At 44.0% G+C, this 18,883-nt stretch overlaps 1 pseudogene; it reads right to left on the reverse strand.

Annotated features, from left to right (window-relative positions):
- Positions 1 to 847: 847 nt before the first annotated feature.
- LOC148778284 (centromere protein W pseudogene) lies at positions 848 to 18,364 on the reverse strand (annotated as a pseudogene).
- Positions 18,365 to 18,883: the final 519 nt, after the last annotated feature.

The raw sequence follows: 18,883 nt of genomic DNA on the forward strand, positions 1-18,883 counted from the left end.
TTTCCTTTCAGTCCCTCTTTACTCATTACTAAGCCAAAGGCAGACATGTATGTATGAAGAAGTGAGAGAATAGTTGAGGTCCTTTTGTGGGGTGTTCCCACTGTTCTGGTAAGAAAAAAAAATACATGCTATATATGTGTGTGTTATTGTTCAGTCATATCCAACTCTTTGAGACCCCACGGACTGTAGCCCACCAGGCTCCTCTGTTCATGGAATTCTTCAGGCCAGAATTCTGGAGTGGGTAGCCATGTCCTTTGCTAGGGGATCTTCTCAACCCAGAAAGCAAACCTGGGTCTCCCAAATTGCAGGCAGATCCTTCACCATCTGAGCTACCAGGGGAGCCAAAAGTACATGTGTTGACAGGGAATTATACTATTGGCCTAACATAAAAGCAGACTGTATTTCTTATGCAAAGGCATTGAAGAGTTAAAATATTTTAAATATACCTAGATTTGACTGCACATTGTCTTCCTTCAGAGATTAAATTGATTCCATAGTTCACTGTGACTATGTCTAAATACTCGTAGACTTAATTCTAAGAAATACATCTCTTCAAGCTGCTTCACACACTGGTTTCATTTAATTTTGATAGGTAAAACATTTGCAATACCAACAAAAGGGAAGTAGAATGAATTTAAAATCAAACAGTTCCTCAAAAACAAAGATTATGTAGTTCTGTGTGTTTACTTGAGGTATTTCAACACCAGTAAAAAACGCTCGAATACACACATCCCTCAGCTAGCCAATATTTTAATATACAATACTGTTACATAAAAAAATGCTTTCATGATCTGTTACAACCTAAAATAACACGTCATACAATTTTCAAAAATGTGTTCTTTGACTTCTAACCTCTGCTATTCTTTAGAATTACCTTTGCTGTGGCCAATACATGCACCTTTTTAATGACTCCACTCTTATTCTCACAACATTTATCCAAGACTTTTCTGCTAATCGATGAACAAAGAGGAAACAGTTCAGATGCACCAGTAGTTAGTGACTTGTCTCCAGACAAAGGTGAGGCTGCTTTTTTTTTTTTTAATAATTTTATTTATTTATTTATTTTTGGCTGCATTGGTCTTCATTGCTGCCTGTGGTCTTTCTCTAGCTGTGGAGAGTGAGGGCTGTTCTTCATTGAGATCCATGGGTTTCTCATTGCGGAAGCTTTTCTTGTGGAGCCATGGGCTCGGTAGTTGTGGCACGTGGGCTTCGCTGCCCTGAGGTTTGGGTTTTCTCAGGCCAGGGATCGAACCCGTGTCCCCTGCATTGGCAGGCAGATTCCCAACCACTAGACCGCCAGGGAGGCTACAGTCATTTGAAGACGTGCTTAGAAAGCCACAGGGAGCCTTACGCTTTCTCATCTTCCTCTGTGAGACCGCGGTATACAGCACTAGTCTTACCCCTGGGCTCTGGATCCGGCCACCTTGGCTTCCTGGTCTACCCTGTGGTGCATTGACGCTCACGCCAGTGGGGACACCAAGAACCCCGACTCAAGGCTCCTACAGGCGCCAAGAGCCGAACCAGAACGTTTGAATCCACCGCCTATGTTATGTATGGATTATGAAATACAAATTGTATCATTTTGTGATTCTTCATCCAAGTTAAATGCTCTTATACCGCATTTAAAATTGACGCTCCACAGTATAAGCGGTAAAGTTTGTACTAATCACTTAAACTTTTAATGTTTTCTTTATTTAAAATGGTGTGAAATAGAAAAAAATTTAAAACAGTGGTAAAAAAAAAGCTAAAGTTTTCGATTTCAGGATCTTCAATTACTTTTTTTTTTTTCAGTTTGCACTGGGCTTCACAAATTTATGTACTGGGTCATAGTTAATGATTCTTCCACCCAAGGCTGCAACTCCTGATGGTGGCCCTTCCCTGCAGCCACAGGCCTCCCTGGGCACCCGGAGATGATCCCTCTCCTTTGCACCTTCAAGCCTGCTGCTGGGAGTGCCTGCCACTACTGCCAGTCTGGTGGGGAGGTGGGGAGGGAGGCATCACCTTCCCTGGTTTTCCTTTATCCTCTGCCTGGGCCTTTAAATGTAAATCACTTTCACTAGTCCCTCTTCCCTAGTAGCTCAGACATAAAGATTCCACCTGCCAATGTAGGAGACGGGGGTTCGATCCCTGCATCGGGAAGATCCCCTGGAGAAGGAAATGGCAACCCACTCCAGTATTCTTGCCTGGGAAATCACATGGACAAAGGCGCCTGGCCAGCTTCAGTCCAGCAAAAGAGCTGGACTCAAGTGAGTGGCTGAACAACAAGACCCTCTTTTCCGTGCTTCCATTTTCATATAGACAATTTCAAACACGGACAAATATAGAGAAATTAGTATAATGGATGCCCGCATACCCACTATCCAGGGTCAATGATACTTCTTTCACTTCTTTGGCGTGTGCCGTCTGTTTCTGGCTGGGATCCTGACCAATGTAGGGCCTCCCTATGCACTTGAATTACTATCCAGTCATTACACGTCCCTCTTCAACTAGGATAGCCACATGTCAGACTATTTCTGAGAAGAACCAAATGGACATTATCCCACAGGTTAAAATAGCGGAAGTGGCTTTACACATATGTCCTGCCTGTTCAGTGCAACTTGGCTCTCTAACTACCCTCCCCCCCAGGCATCCTGCCTCATCCAGGCTTTGTTTTTTACCCAAAGCTGCAAATAGAGGGCATACTTGGTGCCATTCAAAACAAGTGAATGACACTAATCAACAGTATTTATTCCCATAGATTAATACGTGCTTATCATTTCACTCAGAAGAGAATAGGAAACACTTGGAAGAAATTTTTCTCTGTGAGGTGGTCCTCTTTGTGAATACAGTCTGTGGGGTCGCAGAGAGTCCGACATGACTGAGCGCACACGCACAGCCTCTTTGCGAGAGGATTGATTACGTGGTCATAGATCAGCAATATATTTGTCTTCCACAATTTCAGGAAAATAATTTTGTCATTAATGAGATTTGCTAGTAAAGCAGAAAGGTCATATCCACAAGGATAGAGTCATCTGTAATATGAGACCTGTGTCTCTTCGCAAGAAAAAGAATCACTTCAGATTTAGTCTGTTTATTAATAGACACAATAAAAGTAATATACTCATATATACATGGGAGTTTGGAATTAGACTCTTATTCATCACACCCCATCAGGGATGCCATGGGATTTCTTGAATCGATAGGAAGCTAGAGAAGGAAGGGGTGGGGAAAGAACTAGTATTTATTGAATGCCTTCTTTGTGCTATAACTGCTCTCAGGTTTACTATCAACCTAATCCTCATGGCAGTCCTAAGAGTAGATGTGATTATTCCTGTGTTATGGAGGAGGAAAGTGAGGCTCATGGCAGATAAGCTGCCCAAGGCCCGCAGTTACATGGTAATTAAAATAGCCACTCTTCATGTATGGCTGTGTTTGACTCTGGCTTCCCTGGTGGTGCCAGCGTAAAGAACCCACCTGCCAACACAGGAGATGTAAGAGACGCGGGTTTGATCTTAGCCTGTGTGCCTGAACTCCTGAAGCCCGCATGCTCTCGAGCCCATGCCTGGCAACAAGAGACGCCGCCCCAGTGAAAAGTCTGCACGCTGCAACTAGAGAGTAGCTCCCGCTCCCTGCAGCTAGATAACCTGTAACCGGGTCTCTTACAGCCCTGTAAGAGACCAGGGTCAGCATGGCCACCCACCCCAGTATCCCTGTCTGGAGAATCCCATGGACAGAGGAGCCTGTTAGGCTACAGTCCATAGGGTCCCAAAGAGTTGGACACGACTGAAGCGATTTAGCATGCGTGCACGCATGCTTGACTCTATGCAAAGCACTTTACATTGAAATGTGTGAAACTGAACCCTGTGTGGTAAATCATTCTGTGCCCATTATACAGATGAGGTGGGTTAAGCATCTCGCCATGGTCACGTCAGTAATACTGGCAGAATCAGAATTCTGAGTCAGTTCTGGCTGACTCAAATCCTTGTTACTTCTCCTGGCTCCCAAAGGAAATGGGTACACTGTTATACAACTTTTTTTCCATCTTTTTAAAAACTATGTATTTACTTGCTTTTGGCTGTGCTGGGTCTTCATTGCTGCATGGGCTTTCTCTAGCTGCAGGGAGCAGGAGCTACTCTCTAGCTGCAGAGTGCAGGCTTCCCACTGTGGCGGTTCCTCTTGTTGCCAGGCATGGGCTCGAGGGCATGTGGGCTTCAGTAGCTGTGGCTCACAGGCTAAGTTGCTCCACGGCATGTGGGATCTTCCTGGACCAGGGACTGATCCCGTGTCCCCTGAATTACAAGGCGGATTCTTAGCCACTGGACCACCAGGGAACCCCTTCTTTTTCTATCTTGGGCTTCTCTTCCTCTTTTATCAACGTCCATTCCATCACTCTTGTTAGATCTTTTTCTCTGATAAAGGACACGAAAGCAATGTGAATAGACAGGTCCTTTGTCATCATATTTCATTGTGCGATCGGTCTCAATAGCAGGCCTGTTCTTCCCTTCATCATTTTCTTATCTAACATAATTTTCTCCTTTCATTGTTTCTGGATGTGTTCACTGAAGTACTCCTAAAATATTTTAAGAAGCAATACATTCCTAACCACATTTTTAAGTTGATGCCTAGAATTTTTATCATATCAAGCTACAAATATATATATATATATTTATTTATATATGTCCCAGCACACTATAAATAATGACATTTAAAAATAAACTGTCACATCACTATTTGGGGCTTCCCTGGTAGCTCAGACGGTAAAGCATCTGCCTGCAATGCAGGAGATCTGGGTTCTATCCCTGGGTTGGGAAGATTCCCTGGAGAAGGAAATGGCAACCCACTCCAGTATTCTTGCCTGGAGAATTCCATGGACAGAGGAGCCTGGTCGAGCTACAAATATATATATATGTACAAATATATATTTATATATGTCCCAACACACTATAAATAATGACATTTAAAAATAAACTGTCACATCACTATTTAATATCTATCCAGTTAAATCTAAATAATATAGCAGTTTGATGACCCACCATACACTTAAAATGCACGTAAGTAAGTTCTTATTTGTGGCTGTTGTTCAGTCGCTCAGAATGTCCGACTCTGCGACGCCATGGACTGGAGCATGCCAGGCCTCCCTGTCCTTCGTCTCCTGGGGTTTGCTCAGACTCATGTCCATTTAGTTGTTGATGCCATCCAACCATCTTGTCCTCTGTTGTCCCCTTCTTCTCCTGCAAATGATATAACAATTTGATGCCCCATCATACTTTTAAGATACACATAAATAAGTTCTTCTTAACTCATCAGAAATTTTCTTTGTTCATTTTTCTTCTTGAAATTGTATTTCCATTCCATTTCCTAATATATTTTATACTTTAAAGTATTTCATGAATAACATACTTCTATGCATGTTAAAAACATGGAAACATGGAAAAAATGGGAATAATTTAAAATTTCCATGTGATCATAAGATTCTAAGTTTTAGAAAACTTTACACAATTTCTCAGTACAGCATAAATATATTGCAAATATTGATGAATAATTATTAAACCTAAAGTGTAAAATTGCAATGGAATTCCAGCTCTTCATGAGACAAGTAAAGCCTTTTCCCCCCATGTATCCAGGGATAAACATACAGGAGTCAGCATCAGTGCTGAATGTGTGGTTTGGCAGATAGTTGCTAAGAAGCTCTTCACCCAAATAAGTAAATGGGAGCAATAGAGTTTTGTTATAGAACAGGATTCAATTCTTTGGATTCTTCTCAGTTATATACCCAAAATTACATGGTAATACATCTTCAGGATTATTTTTAGTAATCTGTCATCTTGACGACTTAATTAGGTGTCCTTCCTCTTTGTGGAAAGCAGAGAATTGGAGTCCATTTGAGTAGCAAAGGATTAAGTACCCTATTATTAGAGTCATTCGATTCTCCTTTCTTCAGCACCCTAGAGGTTTTTACACCCCAGGCAATAGACAGCGTATTAAAAAGCAGAGACATCACTTTGCTGACAAAGGTCCGTATAGTGAAAGGTATGGTTTTTCCTGTATTCATGTACGGATGTGAGAGTCAGACCATAAAGAAGGCTGAGATCCCAAGAATTTATGCTTTCGAACTGTGGTGCTGGAGAAGACTCTAGACAGTCCCTTGGACTGCAAGGAGATCACACTAGTCAATCCTAAAGGAAATCAACCCTGAATATTCATTGGAAGGACTGGTGCTGAAGCTGAAGCTCCAATACTTTGGTCACCTGATCCTGGGAAAGACTGAGGGCAGGAGGAGAAGGGGGTGACAGAGGATGAGATGATTTGATGGCATCACCGACTCAATGGACATGAGTTTGAGCAAACTCTGGAAGCTAGTGAAGGACAGGGAAGCTTGGTGTGCTGCGGTCCCTGGGGCTGCAAAGAAACATGACTTGGTGACTGAACAACAATAACAATGCTTTAGTAGGTTTTGGATGAGTGTGAGGTATGTCTTTCTATGATCAATTGATAAAAGAAGTTGAGCAGAAGAGATGGGAAAGGAGAAACAGCCTGAAGTCTGGACAACAGGAGCTTTCTTGGGTCAATCCATTCTAGGAAAGCGTAACTGAAAACGAATTCCCTTGAAACAATTTGTGCCCACTTTCCCATTGGTTATTCTTCCTGTATCTCCCCTCCTCTAATTGAAGACCTTGGCGTCTAGCATTTGTTTTTCTAAGCTTTAGTTCATTTGGCATGTCAGCATCCTAGCACTGCTGATAAGCTCTATAGTTAGTCTTTTATATTTGTTCTGTGAAAAGGGCCTTTTTTCCTCCCCATCTGTTGTACATATTTTCTCAAACTTTAAGGTCTTCTGAAAGCTCTATAAGGTCTTATAAGTAAGGCAACTCTATCAACACAGATATTTAACTATCCCGGCCAATCTAATAGAAAGAGAGAAAGAATAGAGAGGGAGGGAGAAAGAAAGAGAGAGGCGGGGCCTTTCTGGATGGTCCAGTTGTTAAGAATCCACCTGCCAGTGCAGGGAACATGGGTTCGATCCCTGATCCGGGAAGATCCCACATGCCACGGGGCAGCTAAGACCTTGTGCCACAACTGCTGAGCCTGCGTGCCCTAGGGCCATGCTCAGCCAGAGAGGCCTCAGCAGTCAGAAGCCCGAATACCACAATTAGGGAGTAGCCCCTGCTTGCTGCAACTAGAGAAAGCCCAAGCAAGCAACGAAGACCCAGTGCAGCCAAAAATAAATAAGTAATTTTTTTTTTTTTAAAGAAAGAGGAAGGAGGGAAGATCACAAATGCTGTTAAAGATACAGATGGGATTTTAAATTGTAAGAGTCTGATTCCATAGAGCGGGGCTGTGCATCAGGCTGCAGTTATTCAGGTTTCTCAGCCCCTCACAGACTTTGATTAGATGTCTCCATTCAACAGCTCTTCCTCCTTTTGAAACCGAGCAGGGCTGTGTGGGGCTCGCAGGCAGGAAGGCCTTTCTTTCCCCCATTTCTTGTAGACAAGACTCCAGTCATTACAACCTTCCCTTAGTTCCAAAGGGCAGATCTGCACAGTTGCTAACCAAGGGAGGGGCAGCGAAGAAACCAGCTGAGCCAAGATTAAAGGGGCCAGAGAAGCTCCTCAGGATGAGGAAACCGCCTGAGACCCTGCTCACATGCTCGTCTTGTCAGGGACCCTGTTAACAGTTGACTCACTGTTATAAAACCCTCAGGCTCTTTGCAGTGAAGACACGTGGCTTTTTGAGGCAGAAGCCCAGTGTGTCCCCCTTTGCTGGGCAAAGCAATCAAACTATTCTTTTCTCCTTCACGAAAAACTTCATCTCCGGGATTTCATTCAGCACCAGCTTACAGAGTGGCTGAGCTTTCGGTAACACTTGCCCCCAGCGTGAGTTCCCCCAACTCATTCTCAGTCACAAGGCTTTGGTGATTGATCCCATCTTAGCCCTGTGGTTCTGACTTGGTCAATGACCTAGGCTACGGGATCCCATATTCTGTAGGAATTGATTGGTCTGAGATAGCACATAATTCAATCCAGGAGATTTTCCCCAGGCTTCTAGGGAGAAAGAAAACATAAAAAATTCAAATATATGTTTTGGCAGAAGCTGCTGGCAGAGATGCTTCCTTTGCTGCTGGACATGAATGACGAGAACAAGCCCCAAGAGTCTTCAGTAGCCATCTTGCAGCCATGAGGGCTGTTGTTATTCTGTTGTAAGCTGTGTCCGACTCTTTGCGACTTCCTGGACTGTAGAATGCCAGGCTCCTCTGTCCACGAGGGCAGAGGTCTTTTAAAGACAGATCCAACACTACTTGTTTGTAGTACAACTTTTTTTTTCTTTTTAATTGGAGGATAATTCTGCTTTATAGTGTTGTGCTGGCTTCCGTCAAAGAACAGCGTTAATCCGCCCTAAGTAGGTGTATATCGCCTCCCTCTTGAGCCTCCGTCCCCCACTCCTCTTCCTCCATCCTGTCCCTCTAGGTCATCACGGAGTGTAACAGGAGGGAAAGGGGCAGGGTGCAACTTCTGAAAGAGTGACATAGGCCAAGCACACAACATAAACCAATTAGAACCAAATGGAACCAAGATGGCAGACAAGACTAGACCTTGATCCTCAATCAGCAAGTGAAGTGACACACCCAGAGGTGCCATGACAGTTCCAGTTCAGTTCCGTTCAGTCGCTCAGTTGTGTCCAACTCTTTGTGACCCCATGGACTGCAGCACACCAGGCCTCCCTGTCCATCACCAACTCCCGGAGTTCACTCAAACTCATGTCCATCGAGTCAGTGATGCCATCCAGCCATCTCATCCTCTGTCATTCCCTTCTCCTCCCGCCCCCAATCTTTCCCAGCGTCAAGGTCTTTTCAAATGAGTCAGTTCCCAAGGTACTGTTAAAAGACCAAGGAGTGGGCGGTGGCCCAAATCCTGGAAATCTCCACCCCTTCCCCAAAATAGTTGGAATAGTCCTCCAACTCATTAGCCTATGAAATTATCCAGCCTATAAAAACTAACCAGGCCACATTTCAAGGCCACAGTTGCCCTCTGCAATGGCCCACACTCTGTCTGTGGAGTGTGCTTCTCTCTGAATAAATCCACTTCTTCCCTATCACTTTGTCTCTCACTGAATTCTTTCTGTGATGAGACATCAAGAACCTGAGCTGTATTAGGCCCTGAAACCAGGTACTGTGGGTTTTGGCTGGGTTCGAGTCCCAGCACACGGGTTCAAGTCCCAGTCTGAGGTAAACAGTTTCAAGAGCACTGGGCTGTGACCCCTGGAAGTTATACAGCTGCTTCCCACTAGCTATCTGTTTTACGAATGTGGGTGTATATATGTCAGTGCTATTATCTCAGTTTGTCCCAGCCTCTCCTTCCTGCTCTGTGTCCACAAGTACAATCATCTTGAGCTTCTCAGAGCTCTTGGCAGAAACTGGGAACTCCTCAGAGTCATTTAATCTGGGACTATCCTCTCCCAGATGCATATAAATTCCCAATTCTGTCATGTGACCTAATGAATTTTTCTTATTGCTTGCTAATCTGAGTTGAGTTTCCTGCTACTTGCTACATAAAAGTGGTAGTCAATATAATCACTACTGTAACCAGGACATGTCTGCATTTATTTTGTCAGGGTTTTTTTTTCTTTTCCCATGTATTGGGACTAACATATGTGGTTAAAAGAAAAGATACCATGCCCAAGACAATTGAAAAGCCACAGACCTAGATTCTCATAAATTTTAGGAAGAGGTATTGGTGTTTATATGGGTCAGAATATACAGTATATGGTACGTTCTCTTTTCTTTGACCTCCAAAGACAGTGGGCTCCAGTTCAAAATGTCAGTCTTCTCACAGATGGAGCTGTGTGATCATTGCTTAGCTTATCCTTGAAGCAAGTCTCCTAATACTTTGGGCCTGAACTTCACACTCAGCCACAGGCTATGCTGAACCAGCACACACTGGTCTGAGAAACTCCTGACAAGGGTGCGTAGGCAGATATATACTCAGTGAACAGGCTAGCTTCAAGAGAAGCGGAGAAGAAGCGACATGGCTGCAGCACCCAGTGGCTATCCCCAACCAGTCTGTCAATCCTCTTACCAGGGATGAGATAAGTGAGAGGCAGGGGCTGAGAGGCAAGAAAGCAGACCCACTAAACAGACCTGATTAGAGCCGTGGCACATACTGGGAAGGAAACGAGCAAGGCCTTGTGGAAACAATGAATGGACAAGGATCCTTTCAAAGGGGTAATCTGGCAAGGCTCAGTGAGATGACATTTGAAGTGAGACTTGAAAGATGAAAAGAAGCCTGTCGCTCAGATGAGGGGAGGAGATACAGGCATTCCCGGTAGAAAGATCAGCAAGTACAAAAGCGGTAAGATGTGGAAGAAGGGATGGTGGGATGTTAGGTGGCACAAGACAAAGCTACAGAATTAGGCAAGGCCGAACCACGTGGAGCTCGTGAGTGATGCTCAGGTGTTTGAACTCCCAAGTGTAGTGGGAAGTGGTCAAGCCACTGAACAGTTGAAACAGGAGAGTGACCTAAACTGACATGTTATTTTAAAAGATCCCTTTGGTTGTTCTGAAAATGAGGTGAGCAGAGACAAGAGCCGAGACAGGAAATCAGTTGGAAGGATGCAGTAGTAACCCAGAGGCTTCCCTGGTGGCTCAGACGGTAAAGAGTCTGCCTGCAGTGTGGGAGACCGGGGTTTGATCCCTGGGTCGGGAAGATCCCCTGGAGAAGGAAATGGCAACCCACTCCAGTATCCTTGCATGGAAAATCCCATGGATGGAGGAGTCTGGCAGGCTACAGTCCATGGGGTCGCAAAGAGTTGGGCACAACTTAGTGACTTCACTTACTTACAGTAACCCAGGTTACTACTAGCAGAGAGAATGATTTCCTGATCTAGGGCAGTAGCAGTGGAGATAAGCAGAAAGTGAAGGGTTTGAGACACATTTTGGAGCTGGTCTATACAATTTGCTGATGGCTTAAATATGGGAATATGGGAAGTAAGAAACATCTTAATTTTTGCTTGGAGCAAAAATATAATATGTCCTTTCGTCTTTCTTTCTTTCCGCTTTCTTCTCCTTCTACTCCTCTTCTTTACCTTTTTTATTTTTTTGGCCACACCTCACAGCATGTGGGATCGTAGTTCCTCAACCAGGGATCAAACCCATGTCCCTTGCAGTGGAAGCACTGAGTCCTAATACCCTGCACCGCCAGGGAATTTCCTCCTCTTCTTTTATCATCTGTTTCCTTATTTCTTTTTGTATGGGAGGAATAAATCAATATTTTCTTTGTAGACATATTAAACTTGAGGTACACAGTTGAGATTCAACTATATCGATCTGTTAGTCTGGAATTTGCATTTGGGATATGCATTTGGAATTATCAGCGATTAGATGGCATTTAAAGCTATGGGAACTGACATCGCTAACTGATGCAAAGAGCCAACTCATCAGAAAAGACCCTGATGCTGGGAAAGATTGAGGGCAGGAGGAGAAGGGGACGACAGAGGATGAGATGGTTGAATGGCATCACCGACTCAATGGACATGAGTTTGAGCAAGCTCCAGGAGATGGTGAAGGACAGAGAAGGCTGGCGTGCTGCAACCTATGGGGTCACAAAAAGTCGGACACGACTGAGAGACTGAACAATGAACAACAAGGGAAGGAGAAGATGAAGAGGAGAGTCTAAGGAATCAGAGGATCCCCTCTGTTTAGAGGTCTGACGGAAACAAAGGAGTAGGGCGAGGGGGAATTGAGAATGAGTAGCCAGTTCAGTTCAGTCACTCAGTCATGTCCGACTCTCCGCGACCCCATGAATCACAGCACGCCAGGCCTCCCTGTCCATCACCAACTCCCGGAGTTCACTCAAACTCATGTCCACAGAGTCGGTGATGCCATCCAGCCATCTCATTCTCTTGTCCCCTTCTCCTCCCGCCCCCAACCTTTCCCAGCATCAGACTCTTTTCCAGTGAGTCAACTCGTCACATGAGGTGGCCAAAGTATTGGAGTTTCAGCTTTAGCATCAGTCCTTCCAATGAACACCCAGGACTTATCTCCTTTAGAATGGACTGGTTGGATCTCCTTTCAGTCCAAGGGACTCTCAAGAGTCTTCTCCAGCACCACAGTTCAAAAGCATTAATTCAGTAGCCAGTTAATTAGGAGCAAAACAAGTATCGCTGAGAAGCGTAGAGAAGGGAGTGTCACAGTACTGCAAGAGCACTCTTACGATGAAAACAGAGGTCTTCTGTACTTGGCCCTAGGAGGTCTCAGCTTGCTGAACAAGAGCAATTTCTGTGGGGGAGGGAAATCCAGTCGTCCTACAGTTGAAGAATGAATGGGAGAAGAAATGGAAACAGAGTTGCCGGCAATTCTTTTGAAAGATATTTTTGTGAAGAGGAATAGAGAAGGTACAAAGGGAAGGGAACGGGGGTCACGGAGGATTGTGTGTGTGTGTGTTAATGATGGGAGATTTTAGAGCCATTTGCTGACGGAGATGATCCAGTAGGGCGATGGTGACATGCAGGGGAGAAGGGCGAGTCAAAGCAGTGAGGTCCTTGAGAAAGAGGATGACGCCAGAGCATAAGAACAGAGATTGAACGTTGAGAGTGAAGGCCTGTCATCTACCTAATAGAACAGGAGAAAGGAGGTGGGACCAGAAGTGAGTGATCAGAGAAAATGAGGGAGGTTCTGTCTGATTCTTCTGTTTTCTTTCTGGCGTTCAAGGCCTAGGACAGAGTAATATAGTTACATCAGCCCCAATAATTCCAACATCTTATCATAATATTATGTTAGCTATAAATCACAATATGATTTAATATATAATGCTGTGAGACTTTCCATAGATAGAAATTCACAAAGAAAAACAAATTTCTAGATCAGGGTATGTGTGCAAATTTTTTCACTATAAATAGCACATTCTAATTGACCATATTTAGAATTAAATATAAAAGAGCCAAGAGTATCCTATAATTATGATTACAGATATAATCACTGGCATTTGGAATCCGCTTGCTTGAGTAGACCAGATAATTAGAATATCATGTTAAATATGCTGAGGTTCAAACCTGTATAAGACTAAATGCTTTGCACAGAGAAAAAATTTCATAACTAGAGAACTGCATTCTTAACCTGGGCTAGGTATTTAGAAAACATGCTGTTTTGGTTATAAGGGAGTACAGGGAGTGGGTGGAATGGGTGGGGAAACACTACAGAAGCTTTTGTGCAAATTCATCTGCATTGTTGGAAAAACAACACAAAACCACGACCGATTCAATAACATTGTCTTTGGCCTCTAAACAACAGTACATGTTTTGGCTGACTATCATCCTCAAAAATTTATCTTGTTGTTACATAATATGTTTCGTTAAAACTCAAAGAACCCTACACAAGTTATGTCATTTGTCTTTATAACATTCTGAAGCTGAAAACAGAAGGGAAGTTGTCTAGACCAGTGCAGTCCATTAGAAATATAGCACGAGCCAAATAGAAAGTAACTAGAATTTTTCTAGCAACTACATTAAAAAAAAAGTAAAAAAAAGTTAAAAAACTGAAATTACTTTGAATATTATAATTAACCCAATATATCTAAAATATTATCATCTCAACATATAACAAAGATAAAAAGTGGGCCATGAGTTCTATCCCATTCTTTTGATGGTACTGAGTCTTTGAAATCCGGTGTGCATGTCACACTAAGCACATCTCAGTTTGGACTGGTCACATTTCAAGGGCTCTGTAGTCATGTGCGTGTGTGCTAAGTCACTTCAGCCATGTGCAACCCCATGGACTGTATTCCACCAGACTCCTCTGTCCATGGGATTCTCCAGGCAAGAATACTGGAGTGGGTTGCTGTGCCCTCCTGCAAGGGATCTTCCTGACCCAGGGACTGAACCTGAATCTCCTATGTCTTCTTGCATTGGCAGGCAGGTTCTTTACCACTAGCACCACCTGGGAAGCCTCGGTAGCATCTCAATTCTAGAGAAAAATGGAAAGGGTGATGGTCACAGAATCCAAAGTCCGGTCTTTATTGCAAGCTAATGCAGCATGAGTCAGAGTTTGTTGTTGTCCTGCTCAGAATCCTCTCGACTTCTCGTCACTCCCAAAACCACAGCTAAACTCTTTCTCCGAGGCTGAGCCTGCTATAGCCCTGCCTCCCTTAGCAATCATCTGGTTACCAATTTCCCCCCCTCATTCTGTGTGCCCTCTGCTCCCGCCCCATCTCAGGATTGTGGCACTTCCTCCTTCAGCTTGGAATGCATCTTCTCCTGCTCAATCCCTGAATTCATTTAGGTTTTTGCTCAAATCTCAGGAAGGCCTGTGATCTAAAACATAGCTCTCCTCGCTAGCCACTCTCCAGCTATTTACCTTGATTTTCTGGTATTCATGACACTAAACACTTCGAGTACACAAGCAGTTCAAAAATTTGTTTACCATCTATGTCCTCCAGTAGAAAGTAGGATTTGTCAGGTCAGGGCGTTGATACGTACACTGCTGGATTGCCAACACCTGGACTAATGCCTGGCACGCAGTACGTTTGTTGAATGTACAAGTGAATAGTATTATTTCTGGCAGATTGTTTAGAGGGTATAGTGAGTGCAGTGTTGAAGACTGTATAGTCTGGAGTCAGAGAGTCTCTTTCTGAGATCAAATTCCAGCCTATTTATCATCTCAATTCTCTTGAGTAATTGCTTAATTTCTTTAAACTTCAGGATCTTTACCTGAAACATGGGGGTGTTAACAATAGTATCTATTTTGTAGAGATGATGTTGTTTTGAAAATTAAATGAGCTAAAGGATGTAACGTACCTAAGTCATCACCTTGCTTATGCACTCAAGAAAATTTCCTATCATGATCTTTTAAACAGTGATTAAAATGAGTGTCCTGACTCACAAGTATTCTTCAACCTGACTACCCGCTCTGCAGACAGGGCTCTTTTTGGGGCTATTTGCATTCCCTCCTCTTTCCCTCTCCAGCGCACTTCGGTGTCCCTTTCACTCCTTGGATATGGCTGAACGTTCTTCTCCTGGACTTGCTAATGTACAGAGACCCTCCCCTGCCTCTGCGCCTATTCCCTTTTCCTCCCCTTTGCCGCCTCCTCTTCCCTGTTTGTATTCGCTCAGGCTTTGTCTTTGATGCTGGCTACCCTTCGCCTGCTCCCTGAACAGTCTCTCTCACTCCCAGGACCTCACTGGCTGTTTCTGTGCCGCTGAGGCCAGATCTCCACCACCAGCCGGGCTTTCTCTCCTGAGCCTGGGCATACTAAAGGCTTTCTATTTCCTTCACACCTGCTCCTCTTTTGGATTTTCTGGATGATCCCCTGGAGGAGGGCATAGCAACCCACTCCAGTGTTCTTGCCTAGAGAATCCCATGAACAGAGGAACCCGGGGGATTACAGTCCATAGGGTTGCAAAGTCAGACACGACTGAAGCAATTGTAAAACAATTTGACAATGTTGTTTCCGTTTGATGTTTTGGTTTCTTGGCCACGAGGCATGTGGGATCTTAGTTCCCCAACCAGGGATTAAACATGTACCCCCTACAATGGAAGGCGAGGTCTTAACCACTGGACTGCCAGGGAAGTCCCTGGATTTCGTATTTTAATAAATAGCACCCCACTTACTCATTGTTCAAGCCAGAAAATGCAATGTTAGTCTTCAGTCTTGAGTCTCTTCCACCCCCACGGTCCAATCAATCACCATCTTAGTACTGCTACCTACCCGTGTAGCCATACCTGAATCCAGGCCAACTTCCTGTCTGGATTTCAGGCTAGACTAGCTGAGCTTCTTGATAGACACCACCACGTCCGTTCTTTCCTCCCTTTGACTCCTCTCCATAAAGTAACAGAGCAATCTTAGTAAAGTGCAAACTGACCTCACTATCGTGCTCAGAGCCTCAGTGCTTAGATCGCCAAGGTGATGGGCAGCTCCCCATTGCCTTTAAGATACAGTCAGATCTGAGGGGCAATTTAATTTCATCTGTTTGAGAAGTTACTCACGCACGCTTGTTACAAACGAATCCTCCACAGCACTGTCCTCTATTTCTTACGCTTCAGCTTCTTCAGGGGCATGCATGCATGCTGCATGCTAACTTGCTTCAGTCGCGTCTGACTGTGACCCTCTGGACTGTAAACCTCCAGGCTCCTCTGTCCATGGGATTCTCCAGGCAAGAGTACTGGACTGGTTGCCATGCCCTCCTCCAGGGGGTTCTTCCTGACCCAGGGATCAAACCTGGGTTTCAGGCATTGCAGGCAGATTCTTTACCGTCTGAGCTACCAGGGAAGCTACAGATGTGAATAACATTTCAAAATCATATCCGTGTAGCTACTGAAAGTAATATAGTTAACTCCTGGCCATGTTGAGAAGATGAGAAATAGAAAGTGTTCACATACATGGTGGTGTTACAGGACTTAGGGAAAATAAGCTCACTCTTCATTATCTAGAGTGGAAGTCACTAAAATTGTTTTAAAATAGCAACAAATACTAAGCTATAAATATTTTTCTTTTCCTGTACAAACTTTTTTTTGTTGTTTTAGTTAATAATTCCCCTGCCCCATAACTTGATTTTTGTAATGAAGAGGCTTGATTCCATTTTTAAATCACTCTCTGCAAGGAGATCCAACCAGTCCATTCTAAAGGAGATCAGTCCTGGGTGTTCATTGGAAGGACTGATGCTAAAGCTGAAACTCCAATACTTTGGCCACCTCATGTGACAGATGGACTCACTGGAAAAGACTCTGATGCTGGGAGGGATTGGGGGCAGGAGGAGAAGGGGATGACAGAGACTGAGATGGCTGGATCGCTTCACCGACTCGATGGACATGAGTTTGGGTGAACTCCAGGAGTTGGTGATGGACAGGGAGGCCTGGCGTGCTGTGATTCATGGGGTCGCAGAGAATCGGACACGACTGAGCCACTGAACTGAACTGAACTGAACTGAAAAAGTAGTTATTTTTCTTGATGTATTTGTCTGTGCAGGATCTTTAGTTGCATCATGCAGACTCTTGGCTGCAGCATGTGAGATCTAATTCTCTGACCAGGGATCGAACCTGAGCCCCCTGCACTGAGAGTGCGGAGTCTCAGCCACTGGACCACCATGGAAGTCCTTGACTCCATTTTTGATGCTTGACTCTTGGCAGCTTTCAGGCCCCACCACTCTTCGCTACCTTCCCCACATCTGGGCAACCAAGATGAGAAGACCTGTGTAGGTCTTTCAGTTAAGTCACTTCAGTCATGTCTGACTCTTTGCAGCACTATGGACTGTAGCCCTCCAGGCTCCTCCATCCATGGAATTCTCCAGGCAAGAATACTGGAGTGGGTTGCCATACCCTTCTCCAGGGGATCTTCCTGACCCAGGGATCGAACCCAGGTCTCCTGCATTGCAGGCAGATTCTTCAGCATCTAAGCCACCAGGGAAACCCCCTAAGAGTCAACGGGAATTTCAAATAGGGCAGACTTTAGCCCATGTTTAGGAAAATTCCCCACCATGCCAGCTCCACCCTTTAACCACAATAAAAGCCCCCAAACCACCCTTCAACCTTTGTCATTTCCTCATCAAACCTCTATATGAGCCTATTCCCTGCTGGGAACCCCAGCTTAGCATTCTCTATTATATTCGTGGGTGGATGCTGTGTCACGTGTGTCTGGACACCCAGATAAACTCCTGAGGGGAGTACTTGCCTTTGGGCGGACTGAACTCTACTTTCTACATGTGCCCAGTCGCTTAGTTGCTCCAGCCCCATGGACTGTAGCCCACCAGGCTCTATCAGTGGGACTCTCCAGGCAAGAGTACTGGAGTGGGTTATTTCCTGCTCCATTTTTTCTCTATACTTATCATCAATACATTCCCAAGTCGCCCCACCCCCTGTTTTACTACTTCCTTCAGCATTCCTTACATTCCACTCCTTCCACTCTTGTCATTTTCTTCGTGCTCATTCTCCATGGCCTCTGTCCTGCTCCCGTCCAGCAGACTGGTTGATCTTTAGGCTTCCTTCAGAGCTGTGGGCTTAGATTTTCTCTTCACTATCACCCGGACTTGCTCGTGTATCAGAATTCCTTTCCCTGGATTCCATCTTCTCTTTTCTTATTTTAGTTGAATAAATTATCTCGTTTCTCCCTGAAAAATGGACCTATCAGGCAGTGTTTTTGCTCTTCCACATCAGAAAAATACATATTCTGCCCTCTCAGTTGGTTATTAATTTGTCTGGGGAACTCTACGTTAGAAGTCATTTCCTTCTACTAGTTTCTAGCATTCAGTGTGGCTGCTGAAAGCTCTAAAGCCATTCTCATACCTGCCGCTTTTTAAAATCCTGTTTTTCTTTCCTGAAAGTTTTTAGAATATTTGGTATGTCTACAGGGTTTTCAGTTTCATAATGAATGTGTCTCAGGGTAGGTTTATTTTCATCCGTCATCTTGGAAGCTCAGTAGTCTCTTTCAATTTGGAAAGTCATGTCCGTTCATTCTAAGAAATTTTCTTGAATTGGTTCTTTGATAGTTTCAGCCCCTCCAATTTGTCTGTGCTTTCTTTCTGGAAATGCTTTTATTCAGATATTGCACTTCTTGCACTGGTCTGTACCTTTCCCATCTTTTATCTCCTCTTTTTGTTTTACTTTCTGAGGGATTTCCTCAATTTTATACTTTAAACATTCACTGGAAATTTTCTTTTATACTATGATGCTTTTAATATCCAAGAGTTCATCTTTATCCTCTGACTGCTACTTTTAAAATCATTAATACCATCTAGCTCTTATTCAATGGCTGCAATATCATAATGTGTCAGTATCTATGAATCTTTGAAGTTATTAATAATAGGGTTTTTTTCCCTCCTGCATCATCTTTATTTCTTCTTTGATTCTTTTCTGTTAGTTTTGGCCACTGTATTTCTTATTAGAATATTCCATCAACTGTCTAGAGATCCTTAACTGTACACC

Source organism: Moschus berezovskii, chromosome 3, assembly GCF_049115385.1.
Source record: "Moschus berezovskii isolate FMDL1 chromosome 3, NW_MosBer_1.0, whole genome shotgun sequence".
Taxonomy (NCBI): Eukaryota; Metazoa; Chordata; class Mammalia; order Artiodactyla; family Moschidae; genus Moschus; species Moschus berezovskii.